The sequence below is a fragment of the Primulina eburnea genome, chromosome 15, assembly GCF_022965805.1.
Source record: "Primulina eburnea isolate SZY01 chromosome 15, ASM2296580v1, whole genome shotgun sequence".
In the NCBI taxonomy this organism is placed as follows: Eukaryota; Viridiplantae; Streptophyta; class Magnoliopsida; order Lamiales; family Gesneriaceae; genus Primulina; species Primulina eburnea.
The window spans coordinates 28,793,056-28,815,893 of record NC_133115.1 but is presented as its reverse complement, the minus strand read 5'-3'; the positions used below and the strand labels follow the sequence as shown (position 1 = coordinate 28,815,893).

The 22,838-nt window shown below is 34.6% G+C and overlaps 1 pseudogene; it reads right to left on the bottom strand.

The window, feature by feature from the left end:
• Positions 1-4,940: 4,940 nt before the first annotated feature.
• LOC140814554 (transmembrane 9 superfamily member 1-like) lies at positions 4,941-10,657 on the bottom strand (annotated as a pseudogene).
• Between the last annotated feature and the right edge of the window lie 12,181 nt (positions 10,658-22,838).

Genomic DNA, 22,838 nt, shown 5'->3' with positions numbered 1-22,838 from the left:
TTCTTCAGGACCATTTCAGATAACGTCTTAAAAAGAACAAATGTGCAATTAACTTTAGTTCCAGAGGTAATGACAGACGTCCCCTGGACCTTCTTCTTGGTCAACATATCAAAGGTCTTTTCCTTGAACAAAATAGATTCGGATACCATCAGCCACTATTTGAAATTCCATCTTCAGCAGTTTCTTAAAACAAGATGAAGATAATTCTTCTTTTGAAGAAAATAAGATCTTTAAAGCAACAGTCATGTCTTCTTTGGATATGATAGAGAAATCAGTAATCCTAAAAGTGGGGATAGAGAATGTGGAACTGAGCAGAGCACCATCAATAAGAATAATCTTGCGTCTGTGAGAAAAAGAGATCTTCCATCCTCGCATAGAAATCCAACAATGGTGACTTGTAAATAACTGCGGGTGTTTCCAAAAAGGGATAAAGACCAGATGTCTCCAAAGCTTCGAACATGGCGACCAGATGAGTTTCATGAATGGTGTAGAATGAGGCACAGTAAACCTAATAAACATTCAAAGTGTATGCATTTTCCATTTATGTGATTTGAGAGTCAGTAAAATTGAAAACAAGATTTGTAGAGAGTAAAAAATGCTGAGAGAAAAAAAGATTCGAAGAAAAGGTTTTACACCGAAAACGATAAAAAAAATGAAATGATGGTTCAAAAGAATATGCGCGATCGTAAGTTGGAACATAAAGACACGTGTTAGTATGCAGTTGATTTCAAGATTCTGAAAGGACGATCTTTCAGAGCGACCAATGATGTAAAGGCACAAGAAAAAAAAATATTTTGAAAGTAAAGACAGTAAGCTGTCCAAATGTTGGTTATTAATAAAAACAAAAAGAGGCATGGATTTGAGATATTATATGATAAGGTCTACTTAAAAATAGATGTTGGAAAAATTTGAGTAGTAACACTAAATTAGCAGACACATTGTCTTATCAATATAATATATCCTTAATTTGATACAACGTGATTTATAAAATATTAGACATACTAAATAATATTCCTCGTGAATTAATGCTTAAGATAAATTAATGAGACCAAACATACTACAACAATAAGAAAACTTAGCCTCTGATAAAGGTTTGGTAAAGATGTCTGATACTTGTTGATCAGTAGACACATATTCCAAACAAATGTCTTTTTTTTTTTTTGCACATGATCTCTGATAAAGTGGTATTTGATTTCAATGTCTTCGTTCTGGAGTGCAACATTGGATTGTAGGTAATGGCTATTGCACTTGTATTATCATAGAAGATAGGTGACTCAGAAGTATTGATCTCGTAGTCTTTTAATTGTTGCTGAATCCAAAGCATTTGAGAGCAGCAGCTTCCAGCAACTAAGTATTCAACTTCTAAATTAGAAATGACAAATGAAATATGCTTTTTACTAAACCAGGAGACCAACCTATCACCAAGATATTGATGAAAACGACCAGTACTTTTTTCTGTCCAACTTGCAAACTACATAGATTGTATCTGAATAACGCATAAGATTAAATGTAGAATATTTTAGATATCATAAACCAAAATCTGAGTACCCTTTAAATATTTCATTATACGCTTGCAGTACATAATGAGATTTCTTAGGATCAGAATGAAATATAGCACAGATGCATACTGCAAACATTATGGCTGCTCTATTAGCAGTAAGATAAAAAAAAAGAACAAATTAGACCACGATACATGGTTGAATCTACTGGAATTCCTCTTCCATATTTATTGAGCTTTGTTGAAAAACTCATTGGAGTTGAGGCAGCAGTGCATGATTCCATGTCAAAATTTTCAGTAGCTCTTTGGTGTATTTAATCTGGTTTATGAAAATTCCATACTCAAGTTGTCTAAATTGTAATCATAAAAGAATGTTAGTTCTCCCATCATGCTCATTTCCAATTGGTCATATATTATCTTAGCAAAATTCTCACAAAGTTTGGGGGTTAGTTGATCAAAAAATAATATCATCAACATATATTTATACTAAGAAAGTATGATGGTTCTTTACAAAAGTAAATAGTATTTATCAACTGTCCCAAAATTATAGTCGTGATTAATAATAAATTATGAGAGTGTGTCATAAAATCGGTTGAGCTAAATTCAAATATCTTATCATAGGTAGATTCTAGCTCAGCATTGGCCATGAGGCACTGTACCATATCTTCATCACTCTCAATGGTCGAACATTCTGACTCAATCTCAGAATTGGCCTGCATGGCTTTGTTCTCCTTAACCACTAGTACCTTTTGGTCTCTTCTCTTCCTGAAAGAGCTCCTGACATCCTTGGATTTCTTCTTCTTATCATGAGATTGGGTGTCTTTGTCAGTTAGCTTTCTCTCATCCTTCTTCGGTTAAGGCATTTGGCTATGAAATATCCAACTTTCCCACAATTGAAGCATGAATTATCCTCGTTAGTGGACTATTTTTTTGTGATAATTATGTCTATTTGGGCTTTGGAAATTACACTCGTTCTTTCTTAAGAATTTGTCAAATTTTTTCACAAACAATGATATCAGATCATGGCTCTACTGCTCGGCTGACTTATCTTTCAACACAGTTTGTTCAATGGTTGTAGAAGACAAAACTTTTGTCAATTTGGTTGCCGACTCACTATCAGTCCATATTTCAAGTTCAAATTCATATGCCTTAAGATCTGCAAACGGATCGTCGAGTTAAATCTTGTTAATATCTTTCGATTCTTACATAGTTATTGTTTTGATATCTCATTCTCTTAGGATTGACCTCATCACTTTCAAGGCTATTTCTCGATTTCTATATTCTTTTCCAAGAGCAGCTATCTCGATTATGATATTAATTGCTCTCTCATTGAATTCTGACACATAATCTCCTACCTTCATCTTGGTGCTATCGAATTTCAATATTGCAACATGCAACTTGTTTTATTTTGTTTGATCATTTCCTTCACATAATTATATCAGTTTTTCTCATATATCCTTGGCAATAAGGCACATGTTAATCTTGCTGAAGGTGTTTGTCCAGTATCTTGTACAAAACGTCCTTAGTTATATTGTCCAAATTTGCTTTCATATTGTCTTCACTAGTCCATTTCTTTATGGGCTTTTCGATAATTTGTGGAGCGCCATCACTGACAGAAATAACAGTATCTGCTTTCAAAATTTTCATCGGTCCATATGTGATGACAAACAACATGTCATCATCTTGTTCAGCTAAATGAGCATGCATTATAATATTTCAATCATCAAAGTCTTCTTTAGAGAACATTGAGATTTTGTAAATGGTGCCATTTGGTTGAATAATGTTCAGAGATAAGAATTAACCCACTCTGATATCACTTGTTAGAACCAGAGATTAATTTAGAGGGGATGGAAAAATAATCTCAACAATTTGCAAATATTTTGGTTGAGTTAGTAAAAATAAAATAACAAATTTAATGCAACTATAAATGTAAATATGCACGAGTTGTTTTTTGATGTTCGAAGACTTCAATATTCTTACGCCATCCCTTCTTCTTTGCAGAAGGACTGCACTAAAATAATTTGGTAATTACAAACAATTTGAAAGCATCTACTTCAATAGGGCTTATCAATACTTAACTGAAACTCTTAGTATACTTCAATCTTAATCAAAATTATCACTAAGACTTCTTACTTTTAATTACAAGGATTTCACAAGGAAATTTATAGGCACTAATTGAACTTCAATTGATCAAATAATAAGTTATCAGTGTGCGCTTGCTTTGACCAGTTTGGCTTGCAGAAGGTTTTTCAAGAAATTCAAAGTATCAGAGAATTCAGAAAATCAGAGAGTCGGAGGAAAGTTTAAAACCTTGTCTAACTGATCTATATATAGACTTCATCTGCCACAGTCATCTTTATAAATTATATATTTTTTTTCTAATTACAGATTTCGTTGTTGTCATGTCACCGTCCTTTCTGACAGATTCTGGTAGTGTACATGAATTCTGACATTTTGATGGAAATCATTGACTTTTGGTACAGAAAAATTTATCGGATATTTGAGTCGGACTCTGATTCTTAATCACCGAGTATACTGATAATATTTAGAGAATGTTTGAATTTGAGCTGACTGGTCGATTGAAATAACACGTTATCAGTTGGGCTCCATCAGTTGTGATTGGATGAGTTTGCATATCATTATCCTTTTTCCCTTTGAATAATGCATTATCAGTTTAGCTCGGTAGCCAGCTAGAATCCGATTGATTTAGAAAAATTTTGTCCGTGATTATTCAGTTTCTTCTTTAATTCAGTTTATTTAAGCTCTATAATTATCTATTTGATCAGTAACATTGTTAAATCAACAAAACTGAAATGTCCTAACACAATGTATTTGGAATAATGACTTCCAAACCAATGATGTCATTATCTTGTTAAACGGACAAAATTCAATTGAATTTCCAAACAATTTCAAACAGTAACTGTCGTTTATTTCAAATACGTTCATGATGAGTGTTGTTCAAAATTAAGAATGACAACGGACAAATTTATCGGATTTGGCCAATCTCATAACTCGCCCAACTAAGAAAAAAGGAACATGCACTCGGACCCACCCCATCCCAAAAACCAAAAGGTCCAATCCGGATTTGACCCAGAAATCAGTTAAGAATTAAAATGTTTTAAATTCTAGCAAATATACAACGAGACGACAATATTGTAAATTAAAGTTAGAGATAAAGACAATTATTACTTATTATTAATATTTGAATTTGAATCCAACATTTAAAATTTAAAGTAAAATAAATATGGCAAAAATTTGTGTGAGACGGTCTCACGGGTCATATTTGTGAGACGGATCTCTTATTTGGGTCATCCATGAAAAAGTATTACTTTTTATGATAAAAGTATTACTTTTTATTGTGAATATGGGTAGGGTTGACCCGTCTCACAGATTAAAATCCGTGAGACGGTCTCACATGAGATCCACTCCATATTACAATATGATTTCACGCCAGACCAGGACCCAAACCTGAATGGAGCTGCGGTGGAGGAGCAGGAAAACCGACCAAAATCTCTCTTAACATTTACTATACCACATGGAATCATTGACATCAAGTTAATCATTTGTCAAGAAACTGAGCCGAGAAGCATAAGAATGCTCTCTCCTAGTCACATTTGATGTTTCGGTAAATCCTCCTCACAAACAAGTTTGAGCCTAAATAACCGATGGCGCCTGCAAGAGCGTAGTTAACAACCCATGGTGAGTGAATGTTGAGCTCCAAATGTATATGAATTTAAGAACTGGACTGGAGATGAGTGAAGAAAGGATATATGAATATATATCACCTTTACAGATGGAGTTGAATGCTCATAACTTACCGCAAAGAATTCCCAAGCCAAGGCAAAACATCAGCGTGTAACCAAAATAGAAACTTGTCTGGAAGAACCCTGACATTTGTGTCTTCACGGAGTAGTAATATATAGAGTACAAGTACACATAAACTGCCGTTGAAGCCGCGGAGCAGAAGGAAGTCCACTGCCAATGATAGTTCTCAGCATTTAGCAGGAAATATGTCCCGACAATAGTCACACAGACGGTTACAATCATAAGAATCAGGAAAACCAGAAGCATAAAACCGTAGGTATAGTACAACTGTGAACAAGAAGCAACAGGGAGATAATTCAGTAGGAAGAAATAGAGTAATATGACAGCTTTCAATAAACATGAGGAAAAATTAACTACTACTGATGAAGTTTGTGATAATGAACCTCTGAAAATTAGATGAACTATCAGTATTTTTACAACACAGCAGGCAGGAATCATGTCACCAATTAATTTACTTGAATTGATCCAAGTGTTTTTCTCCGATTCCACTCAACTTTTCACTCATGAATATTTTTTTCTTTTTTTCGATCCTTCGATCCCAAGTACCATTGTTCCCTTCTATCCTAAGAAAAATGACCAGGGGTGGTGCAAGAGACATCTAAGAAATGCCAATTCTTTGTCGTTTCACATCTAATTGAGATCACACAGAGCGATTGTATACAATTAATATTCATCAGCTGATCTCGCATAAGCAGTCAAAGGAGTGGGCATAAAAAAATCAATTAAAATACTGATTTACAAGAGTGATTCACATTACCTTGTAATTCCAGAAGGAAATGAAAACAAAATACATCTCGATGAAAATGCTACCAACAGGAAGCAATCCTCCCATCATAGATACTACAGAAGGTTTTAGATACCACTTTTTCTCTGGAATTGGTCGGGGAATGGTCTTTACGCGGCATGGATTGTTAGGAGCACCGCTCCATTTTCTTCCGCTAACTGTACCCAGAAGTACCAAGGGAAAAGAAATAAAAGCCCATATGACAAAGACAGTGACCATTGCGCGAAAGGGAATGGCTGCTAGGGACCCATAAAATATGGCAACAGCGTTTGAAATGAAACCTATCCCGAAGCACATGAAAGGGAAAAGTGAAGCAGTGAGAATCATTGTTTCAATCCAGTTTTTACCTGCAATAAGATAAGAGTAACAAGTATATATTTACGAGTGCTACTAAAAAACTATGTTCTGAAAAAAATCTAAGATAAAAAAAAGAACAGGAAAATGAAAAAAGAGACAAAGAAACCGGGAAAGCTGTAAATACCACCATGGCGTGAGTACATTCCACCACTGACATAGCCTGAAATGAATGATGTGAAAGCATAACATACTATGACATGTAGTGACAATTTCTCCTCTCCTGAACAAAGCATACAAAAAGAAATGTCAAAGAAAACAATCAAATGCTAACACTCATTTCCATATAAAAAGAAATAAAGAATCAATAAAGCATCTAGGCTGCCAATTGAAACAACAGTCCTGAGTTCAGCAGAACTCTCAGGAGAGAGATTCTCGTAGAAATTGAGGAAATGGAAACAACATTACTTTGTTAATTAAAATCGATTCTTTAGAGAAAGGGGTCAGGGTGAGATGCAAGATTGGAAATCTTGACACATACCTAATATAGAGCACTCCCACAATAGCAAATAAGATGACAAGTAAAACCAGCATTGCTAGTTGTGAGCCAGTGCCAACAAGAGCGGACAGTAAAGATAAACTGATAGGGGTACGAAATACATCTCCATGAACAAGTTTCCAACCAGACTCTTCGCTGGCATCTCTTTCCTGAAGATGTTGAGTTCTAGTACATCAACAGTCACTTAAAAATAAATAAATGGGATGAAGCACAAAGATTATTACCAGAGTTTCTAAATCATCATCCTCTCTGGCATATTTAGCATAATCATTTCGTAAAGTTCGCATCAATATCATTGATAATAGACCAGCAAGGAACATCATCGTTAAGGAGTTGAAGATGGAGAACCAATGTACCTGCGAGAAAATAGTCGAGATTATAAGAAAATGCTAATCCTTGTGGTGTAACCTTTATGACCTAAATAGTGAGATTTAAAGAACATAGTTAAAAGCGAATGGGCTGAACTACTGAAGTGGCAAATTCTACAAGCTAACGAAACCACAATTTACATTATTTTCTCAAATAAAATGGCCTCTGAAATCATACACTAAATATAATATCTAAGTCATAATGTCAATATTACCTAGATCAGACCATTTACATTATTTTTGCAAATGAATGTTCACTAAAATTATTTATTTCAGGTAATATTCAAGTCAGAATGTCAATGCTACCCGGCTCTCAAAAAAGAAATAATCCAGGTAGACATCAAAACGCCGAGCAAATGAGATATTCGTCGGAATCCATTGCACAGAATATGTCATATCCAATGTCCTTCCACTTCCAAAGGTTTTGGGTTCTGCAGAGCAAGTCTGACTTCAATAATCTACAAGATAAAGAAAGTTAGAGCAGCACTAAAACAACTACAAATGTTCAAGACAACTTTTAAGCAGCCACATACTTGATTTTTGTTGTACTTCACAGTTATGCTCTTATGCGTGTAGAGCATGGGCTGATCATCACCATTTCTTTTGGGACGGACTTCACCAACAAATCCTGCAAAAAAACAAGTGTTGATGAAACGTTGGACTAGCATGGTTCAGAAAACAATTTATTGAGTATAGAGTCCATGGAAACCTTACCCCATATGGGTAAATCATCTGAATTGTTGTCAGCACATCAGCAAAAACAGAAAACAGGAAGGGGATTAGACAGCTGATATCGAACTCTTGTTAGAAAATAAACACTTATTATAGGGGCATTGAGGCCCAAGAACACCCGTCACCCATTAACCACATCATAACGCGATCCATGACTTGGGACCATAACAACTTAAAAGCACTGAGCAACTGAGAAAGAACTCAAACCAAAACGAATGTCAATCATAGGCCATGTTCATCATGGGTGCGAGTTGATCTTAGTTCAGTTCAGTATTGGTACTGAGTTAAAGATTCAAAGTTTCATTTTAATCAACAATCAGCAAGTAGAGAAGTTTCAAAGCATGCCACGACTACATTATTCTGTAAATCAACCAAGTACCACCAAATGACTTGAAGATACCACACTAGTATAAGTGATATCAAATTACCCATGAAAAATTCAAACCAGTAAGCCCTGTCAATAGCATCCTTGAATTGTGCGGCCTGTGCTTTATCGAGTTCAATCTCACAAATGGTAGCCTTGTCCACAGGCTCTGCCAAATGAAAATAAAAAACTTCATTGTCCATATAAACAACATATGAATACCCGAATTTGTGATGGATTCAAGATATTCACATACATACTTTGAAACTTTATACCAATCTGGCTATCAATAAGCTGATTTCCACCCAATACTTCTCCAAGCCCACCCCATTTGTGCGCAGCATCGCCCGATGGGTGACAAAATGGAAGGCTGTAATAATTATATGTTTCTTGAGGATTATTGAATGGGCCTACCTTATTTACCCAAAGAACCAAGGGGTCATCAGGTTGATACTACAAGAAAAAAGAAGAGAGAGTTAGAGAAAACACGTGCAGTCCACGAAGTACTTAAACTGGTGAATTTGCTCAAACTGTGTCACTAAAAACTGATGGCAGCACACAAGTTACAAAAGATTTTTCGACATAGATATTACATTAAGCAATTAGCACAACGATGCTGCAGAAATGTCAATCATTGGAAAAATTGCGAATATGCAGAATTGTCCATAAAAGGAACCAGAGTGCATGTAGAAACCTAAATCATGAATACTATAGAATCATTCTCAATATACTTTCCTCAAATTATTGGTTAGAAACTACAGGACACTCATCCTGACCAATGATCCAGTGATTATTATCAATAAGGTGGCTTGACAATACCCCCAAAATGAAGCCATAAACACTTATTTTTCAAAAGAAAAAAAAGGAAAGGAATTCTCCATACATATTATGAAAAAAACAAATTGTCACGTATAAATTTACAATAATAAACCATGAAATGTTCAGAAATGCATCCACGTCTAATATCATTAATTGGCAAAGTAAACTAAGATTTTCCTAAGTTTACTAGGCAGAAATTCTTGATTTCCGTATACACACACTGGCGTGCGTTATTATAGGTAATTACAAAAGCACAAGCTTTGGCATATTCCCCCAATATGGAAATTCTAAATTACTCCGGTTCATACTTCATAGCGTGAAAAATTCTAGCTCAAACTCTGTGAACGAGTACCCGCGTGCTTGAGCAAACTTTTAATCGCAATTTCCCAACCTCGTACTCTCATTTCTACTGCCGATCCCCTACTTGAAAGAGCACAAACCACAATTAGGAGATAATCTAAGAACCATATCATGCAGTGACACCATTAGACCATTTCGTAACCACAGCTCTTCAGCAAACCAGAATCAACAGTAAGCATTGAACACCAAAATCCTGGTCTTCAAAAAAGATCTAACCCATTCCACTAATGCATGGAGCAGTTAATGTTGGAGAAAACTCATAAACTGTATAATCCATCGTGCTAAATCACAAGATTTTGATTGAAAACTTAAGAGAAGCATAACTGAAGCCATTTTTTGATATCTCTGTTTTAGCTCGATCATAAAAACAGAAATTGTCAACAAGTTAAAGTCCACAATTTATTAGATACATTAAAGTACAATAATATAAAACATTAGTTGCTCATTTTATTTTGGGCTTAATTTAATAGTAAAACTCAGCACATAATTATTCAAATATAAGCCTATCAAAATAAAATCGATCCAACCGTTGATCCAAACTAGTCTTCAACGCAGTCGACATGTGTTACGTAAATGTTGTTTTTTTGGAAATCAGCTTTTGAAACATACAACGATTTTCTAAATACACGTCTTTCTTGTTAATATCTGCAGATGTCACGTTGACATACCGAAATCTTTTACAATATATGGCCAGTTTAATAAATTTTTTACCGACATAGATATAGAAATGAATAAATTGACTATAATTAAGCTGAAAAACAAGAGTTCCTTGTTTCATGGGTCAACTGAGAATGGAAGAATGCAGTGTGTACTTTGTGATTAGACTCGGAGGCGAACGCCGCAGAAATGAAGAGGATGGCGGCTAGAAAATAAAACGGTGGATGGACGGTGGACAGCATCACTGATCTCTGTCAACGGGATGGCGGTGGGGATTCAGCCGGGTCGGCTCAATCGATCGGAGTGAGAAGAGACGCTTGACCAGAGTCCAGAGGGGAGTTGAATTCTTGAGGTTCGCTCACGTCAAGTCAATGTTAATTAACACTAGCCGTTGATCAAGATAATGCATGACATACTCTTTACATTACAAAATTAAAATATTAATTTTATTGACGAAAAAATATTCACATATAATTATCATATGCACATGCAAATTTAAAATTATATAATGAAACTATTATAATATAATAATAATAATTGATGGGTTATAAGCTCAATTATATTATTTGGTTTATCTTGCCTAAAAGCTCAAATCCATTAGGCACATAAAAAATCTATAAATAAGATAACATCATCGTTATCTAAGTTACATGATCTCATTTTCATCTATTTTGAGCTCTCTAACTTTCAAAGAATATCCGTGAATTGTTTATTAACTTGGACGTCGACTAGCCCAATGCTTTTAATGTTTGTTTGTGACACACGTAGCGATCTACAAAGTTTGTTGTTTACTGGCCTATGGCTAAAAGGATCCATCTATGCCAATTCCCTAACTAGTCCTCTACGCCAGGAGACTACTCTAGTCCTCTACGTCAGTCATCTATTCTAGTCGTCAATAAGTTTTACACAAATGTAGACCTATATGATATCAGTGATATCGCTTAGTGTAAGTTCTTCCAGACTAATTTTTCAGGTCACGCCATTTTTTGGTTCAACAAGCTACCTCCCATAACTATAAGAATCTTGAAGCAATTCACACAAAATTTCCTTCATCGATTTTCTATCAATAGAAGGTACCCAAATCCAACATCATATTTGTTCACCATAACCCAGAAAAAAGAAGAAGGTCTACGAGAATATGAGCAGTGGTTCACCCATGCAGTTCACGTGGTTCCTCGTGTGAACCGTGAATTGTTATCCAAAAGAAAGCAGCAAAACCTTATCCATAGAAGATTTAAGGAGCCAATAGTAGTAAAATCCCCAAGAACTCTGAAGAATTACTCAAAAGAGCGGAAAAATACATACGCATGGAGTAATTTGTCGAACCATACATTTTAGGAAAAGAAAATGAGAATAAGAAGAATTAGAGTAAAGAAAGGAAGGAAGAGGAGAAGCGGACAACTGCAAGTTCCTAAATCAAAACATTCTTTTCGATGTGCGCTTGATGTACGTACTATTAGTGGCTAAACAACGTGAACACCTATGGCCCCCACATCCAATGAAAGAAAACCGTAAGCTAAAAAAATCAAAGAAGTAACATAATTTATGCATTCATAGAGGACACGCTATAGAAAATTTTTTCAGCTTACGAGGTAAAATATAAAAAGTAATCAAGTAGAGATAAAGAAATTTGTGGATGAATCTCATGAACAACAGAAAGTCAACAAGCTGATAATGACGATAATAAGGACAAGACCTCGACCAATGGATCCATTTTTTTAATGATAATTGGGGGTCCTGCTAGTGGAGACACAAGAAATGCGAGGAAAATTCTTCTACAAGTTGTTGGGACAAAACATACCGTCACGACTGCCTGCTCATCTCGGTCGATGTCTTACATGGCTAAAGTACAAGAAGAGTAATCCTTAAAAATGAAGATTTGAAGGTCCTTCATGGAAAACTTGATGACACACTAATTATCTTGGCTGGAATCTCTAGATTTTGTGTTAAGAAGATAAATGGCCAAACCTCTAGAAGATGTTGTTTCATCACTCTCTTTGAATTTTTAGCCACAATAGGCTACGAAGAGGATAAAATATTTTGTTGTGAAGTATCATTCCTCACGCAACATCATATTAAGAAGACCGAGCTTCAAATTATTTCGAGCAATGGTATCCACTTATCAGCTCAATTTGAAATTCCAAAATCTAGTTGGAGCAAGCGAAGTTGCTTGAGATAATGAGTTGGCTACATAATGTGACACGATCATTTTGCAAAGATCTATGGGAAACTGAAAGTGAAAGAGATAAATTGAAGATTATTTAACATGAAGGAATCATAAAATTTTATATTATTATGTTCATAGCATGATGCATCTCGTAAAAAGAGAAGATAAGGAAAAGCAACACACTCACCGCAGCAGAATCACTAGATTGTTGGTTCCACTTACGGTAATTTGAGATAATGAACCCGAAAATAAAGAATAAACTGGACACCGAGATTTACGTGGAAAACCCCAAAAAATTATTAGCGTAAAAACCACAGGCAAGATGAAAATAATTCCACTATAATATTGTGTGGTGTACAATTCACTCAATGTGTTTCCAAAGAGAACATACTCTCTTAATATAGGAGAACAAATACCTCACAAATATTATAAAACTTAGCACTCAAATTCTTATAAGATGAGAGAAAACTCGAAGAAGGGATGATTTCAGAATGAAAGGAGGAGCTCTACTTATAGAGCCCCTTTTCCGTGTGAAAATGCATAAAAAAACGCTTTTTCTCCTCTGAAAATTTCCTCTGCATTGCATAGCCAACCATACGTTTTTTATTCAGCAAATTCAGTCAATTCGCCCAACATGCAATAAATGCTCCTGCTTACATTTCTCCCACTTTCTTTGACAATTCTTTGCCGACATTTCTCCCACTTGGAGATTTCATTGAAAATCAAACATATCTCCACACATCCTTTCAATCTTGTCATTCTCTGTTGCTTACGTTTCCGCTAGGCCACTTGAGGATCTACACCACTCAAACTTATCAGTGTTCACTGGCTTTGTCAGAAAATCAGCTATGTTATCTTTTGTATGGATCTTCTGCATATCAACAATTCCTTCTTCAAATACTTCTCGCACAAAGTGAAATTGGACTCCAATGTGTTTAGTTCTAGAATGAAAAGCTCGATTCCTTGCGATGTGCAAGACACTCTGACTATCACAAAACAAATAAACGTTTTCTTGTTTGTGCCCGATCTCCTCCAATAATCTTTTAATCCATATTGCCTCCTTGCAAGCTTGAGTAGCTGCCATGTATTATGCCTCTATTGTAGATAACACCACAACTGTCTGAAGTTTTGAAACCCAGCTTGCAGCTCCTCCTGCAAGTGTAAACACATAACCAGTAGTAGATTTTCTCTTATCAGGATCACCTGCATAATCTGAATAGACATAGCTCATAAGTGTAAAATCTGATCCTCCATAACATAATGCAGCATTCGAGGTACCCTTAATGTATCTAAGGATCCTCTTAACAGTGCTCCAATGCTCTCGTCCAGGATTCGCATATACCGACTAACTGCTCCCACTGCTTGAGAAATGGCGGGTATTATACAGATCATGGCGAACATCAAACTTCCCACTGCTGATGCATAAGGTACTCGAGACATCTCCATCCTCTCTGCTTAACTGCTAGGACACATCTCGGAGGATAACTTGAAGTTAACAGGAAGAGTGGTCGAAATTGGCTTACTATCTTGCATGTTGAAGCGTTGCAAGATTTTCTTCAAATAATTTTTTTGGGAAAGCCAAATCTTTTTGCTATTTCTGTCTCGATGAACTTGCATACCTAGAATCTTGTTTGCTGGTCTCAAGTCCTTCATATCATATTCCCTAGCCAACTGTGCCTTCAATCCTTAGACATGATCTTTGTTGGGGCCTGCTACAAACATGTCGTCCACATACAATAGCAAAATGATATAATCATCACCAAAACTCTTGAAATACGTGCAAGGGTATGCACTCAGTCTGTTGTATCCAAGGCTCATGATATAGGAATCAAATCTCTTGTACCAATACCTCGGCGCCTGTTTGAGACCATACGGAGATTTGTTCAACCTGCAAACCAAGTTCTCTTTGTCTTTTTCCGCAAAAACTTCTGTCTGTAGCATATAGATTTCTTCTTCAAGATCTCCATGAAAAAATGTCATTTTCACATCTAGTTGTTCCAGATGTAGGTCAAACACCGCACACAATGCCAACACTACTCTGACTATTGTAAGCCGAACCACATGAGAAAATATCTCATTGAAGTCAATGCCTTCTTTCTGAGCATATCCTTTTACCACCAACCTAGCACGATATCGTTCCACTTGGTTATTGCCATCACGCTTGATCTTATAGACGCATCTGTTTCCAATGGCTTTCCTCCCTCATGGTAGTGTAACAAGATCCCAAGTTTTATTTCTATCTAATGCCTCCAACTCTTCTTGCATTGCTATCATCCACAAAGATGCATCCGAGCTTTGATTAGCCTCGTGGAAACTCGATGGCTCACCATCCTCCGATAATAGACAATATGCAATGTTGCTTTTAGTGACATAATCTGAAAGCCAACCTGGTGGTCTTCTATCTCGAGTTGATTACCTCACATTAGAAACCTCAGACTCTACATGTTCTTGTTCTCCGTACTCTGGTACTGCTTTACAAGAAACTTCACCTTCGTCCGTCTTATTTTCCATATGGAAATAGTAGTTTTTGAATTCGCTGTGCCTTTGTCTCTCTTTACTTTATCTTCCTCGAAGATAACATCTCTGCTGATGACAAGCTTGTGAACAGCAGGATCCTACAAGCGAAACCCCTTTTCTCCATCAGCATCACCCAAGAAGATACATTTTCTGGATTTCGAATCCAACTTTGATCTTTCTTGCTCATTGTACAGAACGTACACATGACTTCCAAATATATGCAAATGAGAATAATCTATTGGATTCCATGTCCACATCTCTATCGAAGTCTTCAAATCAATCGCCACCGAAGGAGAACGATTGATAATATAACAAGCGGTTTTGACTACCTCCGCCCAAAATGAATTTTCTAGACCTGCAGTCCTCAACATAGCTCTTATTCTGTCCAACAAGGTTCTGTTCATCCGCTCCGCCACTCCATTCTGTTGAGGTGTGTAAGTCTTCGTGAATTGTCTTTTGATGCATTCATGTTGACAATATGCATCAAATTCGTCATTGGTATATTCTTCTCCATTGTCAGACCTCAGACACTTGATTTTCTTTTCAGAATCAAGTTCAACCCGCGCTTTGAAATCTTTGAAGATCTGGAAAACATCTGATTTCTTCTTGATTGGATACATCCAACATCTCCTAGAGAAATCATCAATGAACGAGACAAAGTATCTCGCTCCTCCTAGGAATATAACAGGTGCTTGCCAAACATCCGAATGAATCAGGTCCAATATACTTTTGCTCCTGGCAGTAGAAGTGCCAAACTTTAATCTGTGTTGTTTACTGGTAACACAATGCTCACAAAAGGTAGTGACACTTTTGTCAGTCCCGGCAGCAGCTTCCGTTCTGAGAGAATTTTTAACCCTCGTTCTGATATATGCCCGAGCTTTCTATGTCATAACACTGTTAATTCTTCTCCTGAACCAATTGTTGCAACAACTAATTCTGCCTCTTTGTGTGTTTCTCCCACAAGTACATACAGATTTGCTACAACTTTTTTCGCCTTCATAAACACAAGCGCACCCTTCACAATTTTCATGATCTCTTTCTCGATACGGGTTTTACACCCTATGTCATCCAATTGCCCCAAAGACAAAAGATTCTTCGTCAGTCCTTTCACATGTCATACCTCCTGTATGATGCGAATGGTGTCATCAAACATCTTTATTTTGATAGTATCGACCCCATCGATTTCCAAGGCATGATCATTTCCCATGAATATAGATCCTCCTGAGACTGGTTCATAATGATCAAACCATTCTCTCCAAGACGTTATGTGCCACGTCGCTCCTGAATCCATAATCCACGTGTCACAAAATTTGTGTCTGCCTTCTGCAACTATTGTTGCTTCGCTGAATAATATTTCACCACTGCCTGAAGTACTGGCCATATTTCCTTGAGAACTTTTAGCGATACTTGTACACTCTTTCTTGAAGTGCCATTTACCGCCACATTTAAAGCAGTAAATATTTTTCTTCTTACTTTTTGACTTTGATCTACCCCGTCTTTGGCTCCCACTGGAGTCACGGTCCATAAATATTCCTCTTATAATTGCTAAAGCCTCTGCCTCTTTCGAGACTACCAACATATCTTCCTCATTCTTGAGCCGGATTTCTTCTCCGAGAACCACAGTTAAGACATCATCGAATCTTATAAAGCATCGAATCTTATAAAGCTTAAAAGAATATTGTTTGTTATGTTGATGATAAGTTGATCATATGAATCTGGTAGAGTTTGAAGTAAAATCTCCACACGTTCATTTTCCCTTATTTTATGCCCCCATAGAAGTGAGTTAGGAAAATAGAGTATTTAGTGTGTTGTTATGGTCGGTCATCAATGAGGATTCCGTCATCCGAAGAGTATAAAGCCTTTTCTTTTTGAAAAACATGTTGTATAACGACTTGACCTCGTACATCTTTGTCAGAGTATCCCAGATAACTTTTGTTGTTTTTTATCTCAGAGATACTTGACAATACTTCGTCTGCTATAGCCAAGTGTAAATTGGAAACAACATTATCATTCATCTCATTCCACTTTCCATCATCCGAAATTTCCAACGGTCTATCTCCAATAGACGCCAAGCAAATCTCTTTTCTTAAAACTGCTTGTATCTTTATTTTCCACATCATAAAATTTCTTCAATTGAACTTTCCTATCTCATACCTGCCCGCCATTATGTCTACAACAATTTAGTAGACTGAACAAAATAATCTCGCCTTAATAAAAAAATCTCAAAAAAATCTTTTCTGATATGGAAGATCAGCCTAGGCTGCAACCACAGAGCATACTCATAATTTTAAGAAATTTTAAACTAAGGCTCTGATACAACTTGTTGGTCCCACTTGCAGTAATTTGAGATAATAAACCCGAAAATAAAAAATAAACTGGACACTGAGATTTACGTGGAAAACTCCTAAAAATTATTAGGGTAAAAACCACGGGCAAGATGAAAAGAATTTCACTATAATATTTTGTAGTGTACAACTCACTCACTGTGTTTCCAAAGAGAACACACACAATCTTAATACAGGAGAACAAACACCTCACAAATATTATAAAACTAAGCACTCAAATGCTTATAAGATGAGAGAAAACTCGAAGAAGGGTATGATTTCAGAATGAAAAGGGGGTGCTCTATTTATAGAGCCCCTTGTCCGTGTGAATACGCGTTTTCTCCTCTGAATATTTCCGCTGCATTGCATAGCCAACCACACGTTTTTTATTCAGCAAATTCAGTCAATTCGCCCTACATGCAATAAATGCTCCTGCTGACATTTCTCTCACTTTCTATGACTATCTTTTGCCGACATAGATGTGAGGCTGGGAAATCCCACATAAATTTCTGAATTGGAAAGGACTTTGATAGCCCTCTAACAATATCATCTAAACATGCTATCCACTACGTCAATACAAAAAACCGAAGACGAAGTCGATCAAACAGACAAAGTTCTGCACTTAAGATACAAGTAGAACAAGAAGATTATCATCTTTTATTTTTGTTATTTCACTTTTTATCAACACTTTCGAGTGTAACCACCAACATTCTAAAGATCAACTAAATTATCGTGTTCTCCAAATAAGTCGCCTTATTTTATTTTGCGAACTCCCTTCTACGATGCTTAACTAAATTTCTTAGATATATGAAGTTGGTAAAGGTTATCCATGCATAAGATGTCAGAACATCACCGCAAGAAAGTTAAATTGCCGACTCCATGAGAGGTCACAACTATAAAATAAGTCTCGAGATACCTCACAACCCAAGAGGTGAGTTCATGACTTCTATTTGAGACAAAATATTGGGAACCTGATCCATTTCCAAGTACTAAATGTTAATCATTACATTATTGCTTATGGACCAATTATAATCCACAATCATAACAAAAGTCATATCGACGATGAAAAAAAAATATATACAGCAAGTCATAACAAGAAGTCATATCAACTATAAGAAATGAAACAAGTCAATGCATAAGTCATGTCTACATCGCAAGACTAATTATTTCCAAGGAATGTACCCTTCATCCCCCAGTTCATTGGCATTGTTCAAGAGTAGGGGACCTATAATGAGTTATAAGCTCAATTAAATTATTTGGCTCATCTTGTCTGCAAAAGCCCAAGCTCGTTAGACATATAAAAAATCTAAAAACAAGATATCATCCTCACGATCCAAGGTACACTCTCTCATTTTCTTATATTTCAGCTCTCCAACTTTCAGAGAATATCCATGAATTTTTTACTGACTTGAGAGTCAGAATTACTCAACGTTTCTAACGTTTGTCCGTAACAGAGATGACGACCCACAAAATTTGTAGTACTAGTATATGGCAACAAGGATCCTTCTATGCCAGCCGCCTACACAAGTCCTCTATGCCAGTCGTCTATGCCAGTCATCTACGGCCGTGTAGACCCGTTTACGAGTCCGTTGCCACGACTACCTGTCATTATTTACGAGCTAGTCAGATCTTCATACTTTAATCTACGTAATCTGAACAATTCATGTTTTAATTACATCATTAATAAAGACGAATTGTTGAGTTTCACATCGAATTTAAATTATTTTATTTTTCTTAGCTAGTTCGTATGAAAATTTAGTACAAACAAAATACATAAACAGTGAAATTCTAATTTCTCAGGCATATCTTTTGATTGTATAATCAAAAATAAATTTGTTGTGAAAATAGCATGAATATGTTCAAATTATAGCATATAATATTTTCATTGATATATTTGAAATCATGACTAACAAATCAATGATCTCAAATTCTAACTCGTTAGAGGAACAAAATTCAATTGAATTTCGAACCTAATTTCTATCAAGTTAAACAATTTCAATATAATAACTATGTTGGATTTCAAATATGTTCACGATAGCTAGCATTCAAGGTCGGACCCTGAATTTTTACTTCAAGAGGCTAAATTTTATGTGAAAATTTATAGAGAATCGCCATAAAATATAAAGTATATTATCTTAAATTTGTTAGTCTCTTATTTCATTTATCATTTCGTCTTCTCACATTACTTTTTAATATATTTAAATATCAAACTCATCAACAGCGATTTAAAAACTAAATTAATTTTATCAGTTTGCCTAAACTTAATAGATAATATTATATTTAAAATATATATTTAAAATCAAACTCATCAGTAGCGATTTAAAAACTAAGTTTAATTTTGTCAGTTTACCTAAACTTCATAGAGAATTTATATTTTAGCATATATATATATATATATATAACATGTGAAATCTAATGGATGAATGATTATTAGAGAGTTAACTCGTTCGTATTATTTTTAAAATATAGGTTTCTTTTTTAAAAAAAATTAATTTATATTAATATCACTCTATATTATCAAAGATAAAAAGTGGCTATAAGTATATGATTGATTTATTATTTTAATAGAAAAGATTGAGATAAATCTCTATGTTGAAAATTAATTAGAATATAACTTATATGGATGTCATGTGTCCACTTCATTTATTTAAATACCATTCAATCCATACATAAGAAAACAATTAATTAGTATATACTTGTACTATAGAATACATATATATGGACTAAGACAACATTAGGTTCACTCGACTTATTTCATTTGAATTCATTATTCAAACCATATCTAAAATTAAAATTCTTCTCAAATATGTTAACCCAAATAAAAATATTTAAGACATATCTTAGAGTAAATTATAAATTATTATATAATTATTCATTCTCGTTTCATCCACCATTTTATTCGAGCTCTACAAATCATGTTTCTATTATTATTATTATATATATTTATTATCTTTATATTATATATTATTATCGTAGTATCACATGAACCAAATGTTACCCGATAAAATAATCTACGAACAAGAACATATGAGTTATCGAGTTACTAAAACCCAGAAGTGGAAGAAATTTAGCACCACGAATCGGATTATTGGAATTTTAGAAATAGAATAGCATATATTGTGAACACATTCAAAGCTTTATTTAAGAGAATTTAAGGATTGTAGCCCACTATTTTTGAAAAATAGCCTTGTCTATTATATAGTTTACAATATAGATTTCCATAATTTAAAATCCTAAAATGTCCTTTTCAAACAATTTTTCCATCTCAATTCTATTACAATTTACTAAAAAGATTAATGGGGACCCAATAAGCTTTATTCAGAAAATGTAAGAAAATACTCGAATTAGCTTTATTCAGAAAATGTTTTGAAACCAGTCGTGGAAAGTGGAAAAAGAATTTTTATAATCCTTCCAAGAAAAAAAAAACAGAAAGAAACGAATTTTACAATCATGTGCAATGGCTTGTCAACTTCGCTATATTTTGGATTTATTTAGACCAATTCTTGGAAACTAGAAACCAATTTGCTGTATTTTGTGAATGTCATAACTTATAATCAGTTAATTAATTAGCTTTATTCAGACCTAAACATGATTGACACCTCATGAATGGGTCTATCAAGATCAGGCCAAAACCGAATTTTGGATCATCGGCTCATCTCTAGCCAAGATAAAAAAAAAAACTCATCATGGATCTCTGGTATCTTCCTATACCAGGTTTGAGATCTAATTAGACATTCACTATATTGACTTTCAGCAATATCATTAGCTCATCTCTCATATTTTTCTTAGTATTTAACTTGAACATCAGAGGAGTTACGCCGGTACACCCTCAATTTCACCTAATGGAATCAAAATCTATATTTCTAGTGAGTAGCAATAATTATTCAGAAACATCTTGTGAAATACTGAAAAATATGTTTAATGAGATATCTTCTTACACATAATATTTTTTTTGGGTCGCATCAGATTAGAGATTGATTTGATCCATATCTACATTGAAAAATAATATTTTTAACATGCAACTATGATTTATAAATTCAAAAAAGCCCTTCAATGATATTCATCCAAAAACACATTTTATGAAGGCTGCGTTTGGTTTGAAGGATAGGATAAACTAATGATTAGTACGTAAATGATAAAGAAAATGATTGTGGTAGGATTGTAATATATGGTGTAAAATAATATTATGTTTGGTAAGATTTTTAAGTGTAGGATAATTTTGAATTTTTTGATGAACAGACGAAATTGTCCTTCCCCCGGAAAAGATCGGTGGGTGAGACGGCCGGAGACGGCTGCCGGAAATTACCGACGGATTTTGAAAAACCGTCGCTAATAGCGACGGTTTTCCTGAGAAACTGTCGCCGATCTTGTTTTGAATTATTTTAATTACTAAAAATTTGACATTTTGCGACGGTTTATAACAAAACCGTCGCTATTTGCGACGGATTGTTTGCAAACCGTTGCTAACCGGCTGTCGGCCGGTGTTCTGCCGGCAATCGGCAGTTCGTCGCCGGTCTGCCGGTGCTCGGCCGCGGTCGGCGGTCCGTCGGTGGTCGGCCGGCGGCGGTCGGTGGCGGGAAGTGGTGGTGAGTTTGAATTTAGGAGAAGGGTAAAATTGAAAAAATAGGAGGTATTAAGAGTGGGATAAATAATCCTAGGGGGTGAGGAGGTATTATTTTAACCTACCTAATATAACCTAATCATTCACAGGAGGGATTGAGTTGGTTTAATAATCACGTGAACCAAACAGCTGACTAGGTAGGATAAAATAATCAATACAGGCTAATCACCCGAACCAAACGCAACCGAAGTAAATAAATGTATTCCATTTGTTTATCCCAACACTTATCACAACCTACTTAAAAAATTAGAATCTCAACTTCAAAAAATGTACTTTTATAACCAAACACACTTTAAATATACATTTAGCATGACTCTTTTTTGTTTTAAAAAAAAAATGCATATAATTTCTTTAATGTTCCATTTACTTAAAATATGTGATTACATATTGATAAATCATATTCAGACTATTAAACTAATTTTATAGGATGTGAAATAATGATGGATAAACAATAATATATTTATTTTTATTGACCAGTTTTGTAATTGAAATTTTGATTAAGTGGCGATTTACAATTTTACTCTATCTCTATAATAAATAATCTTATTTTTTTTTGTATTTGTAAATTGTGATATTTATTGAATAATTTATTAATAATTCAAATTTAAGTTATTTTAATCCACTAAAATAAAATTATTGTCTATAAATATTATTTAAGTTTTTAAAAATAAAAATTAATAAATTAAGTTTAAAAATTCATGGATAAGGATAAAATCTAATGAAATGTATTAAATAATATCTTAAAATATTTGATTTCTTATTACCGTCATATCACTTTTTAAAATGACTTTTTCATATATTATTTGTCGTGAAGTAAAAAATATTAATAAAAATTGATTATTTATTATACTTTTTAATTGTGATGATCATCAAATTATATATATATATATATATATATATATATATATATATATATATATTTAATATAAAAATATATAATGCAATGTTT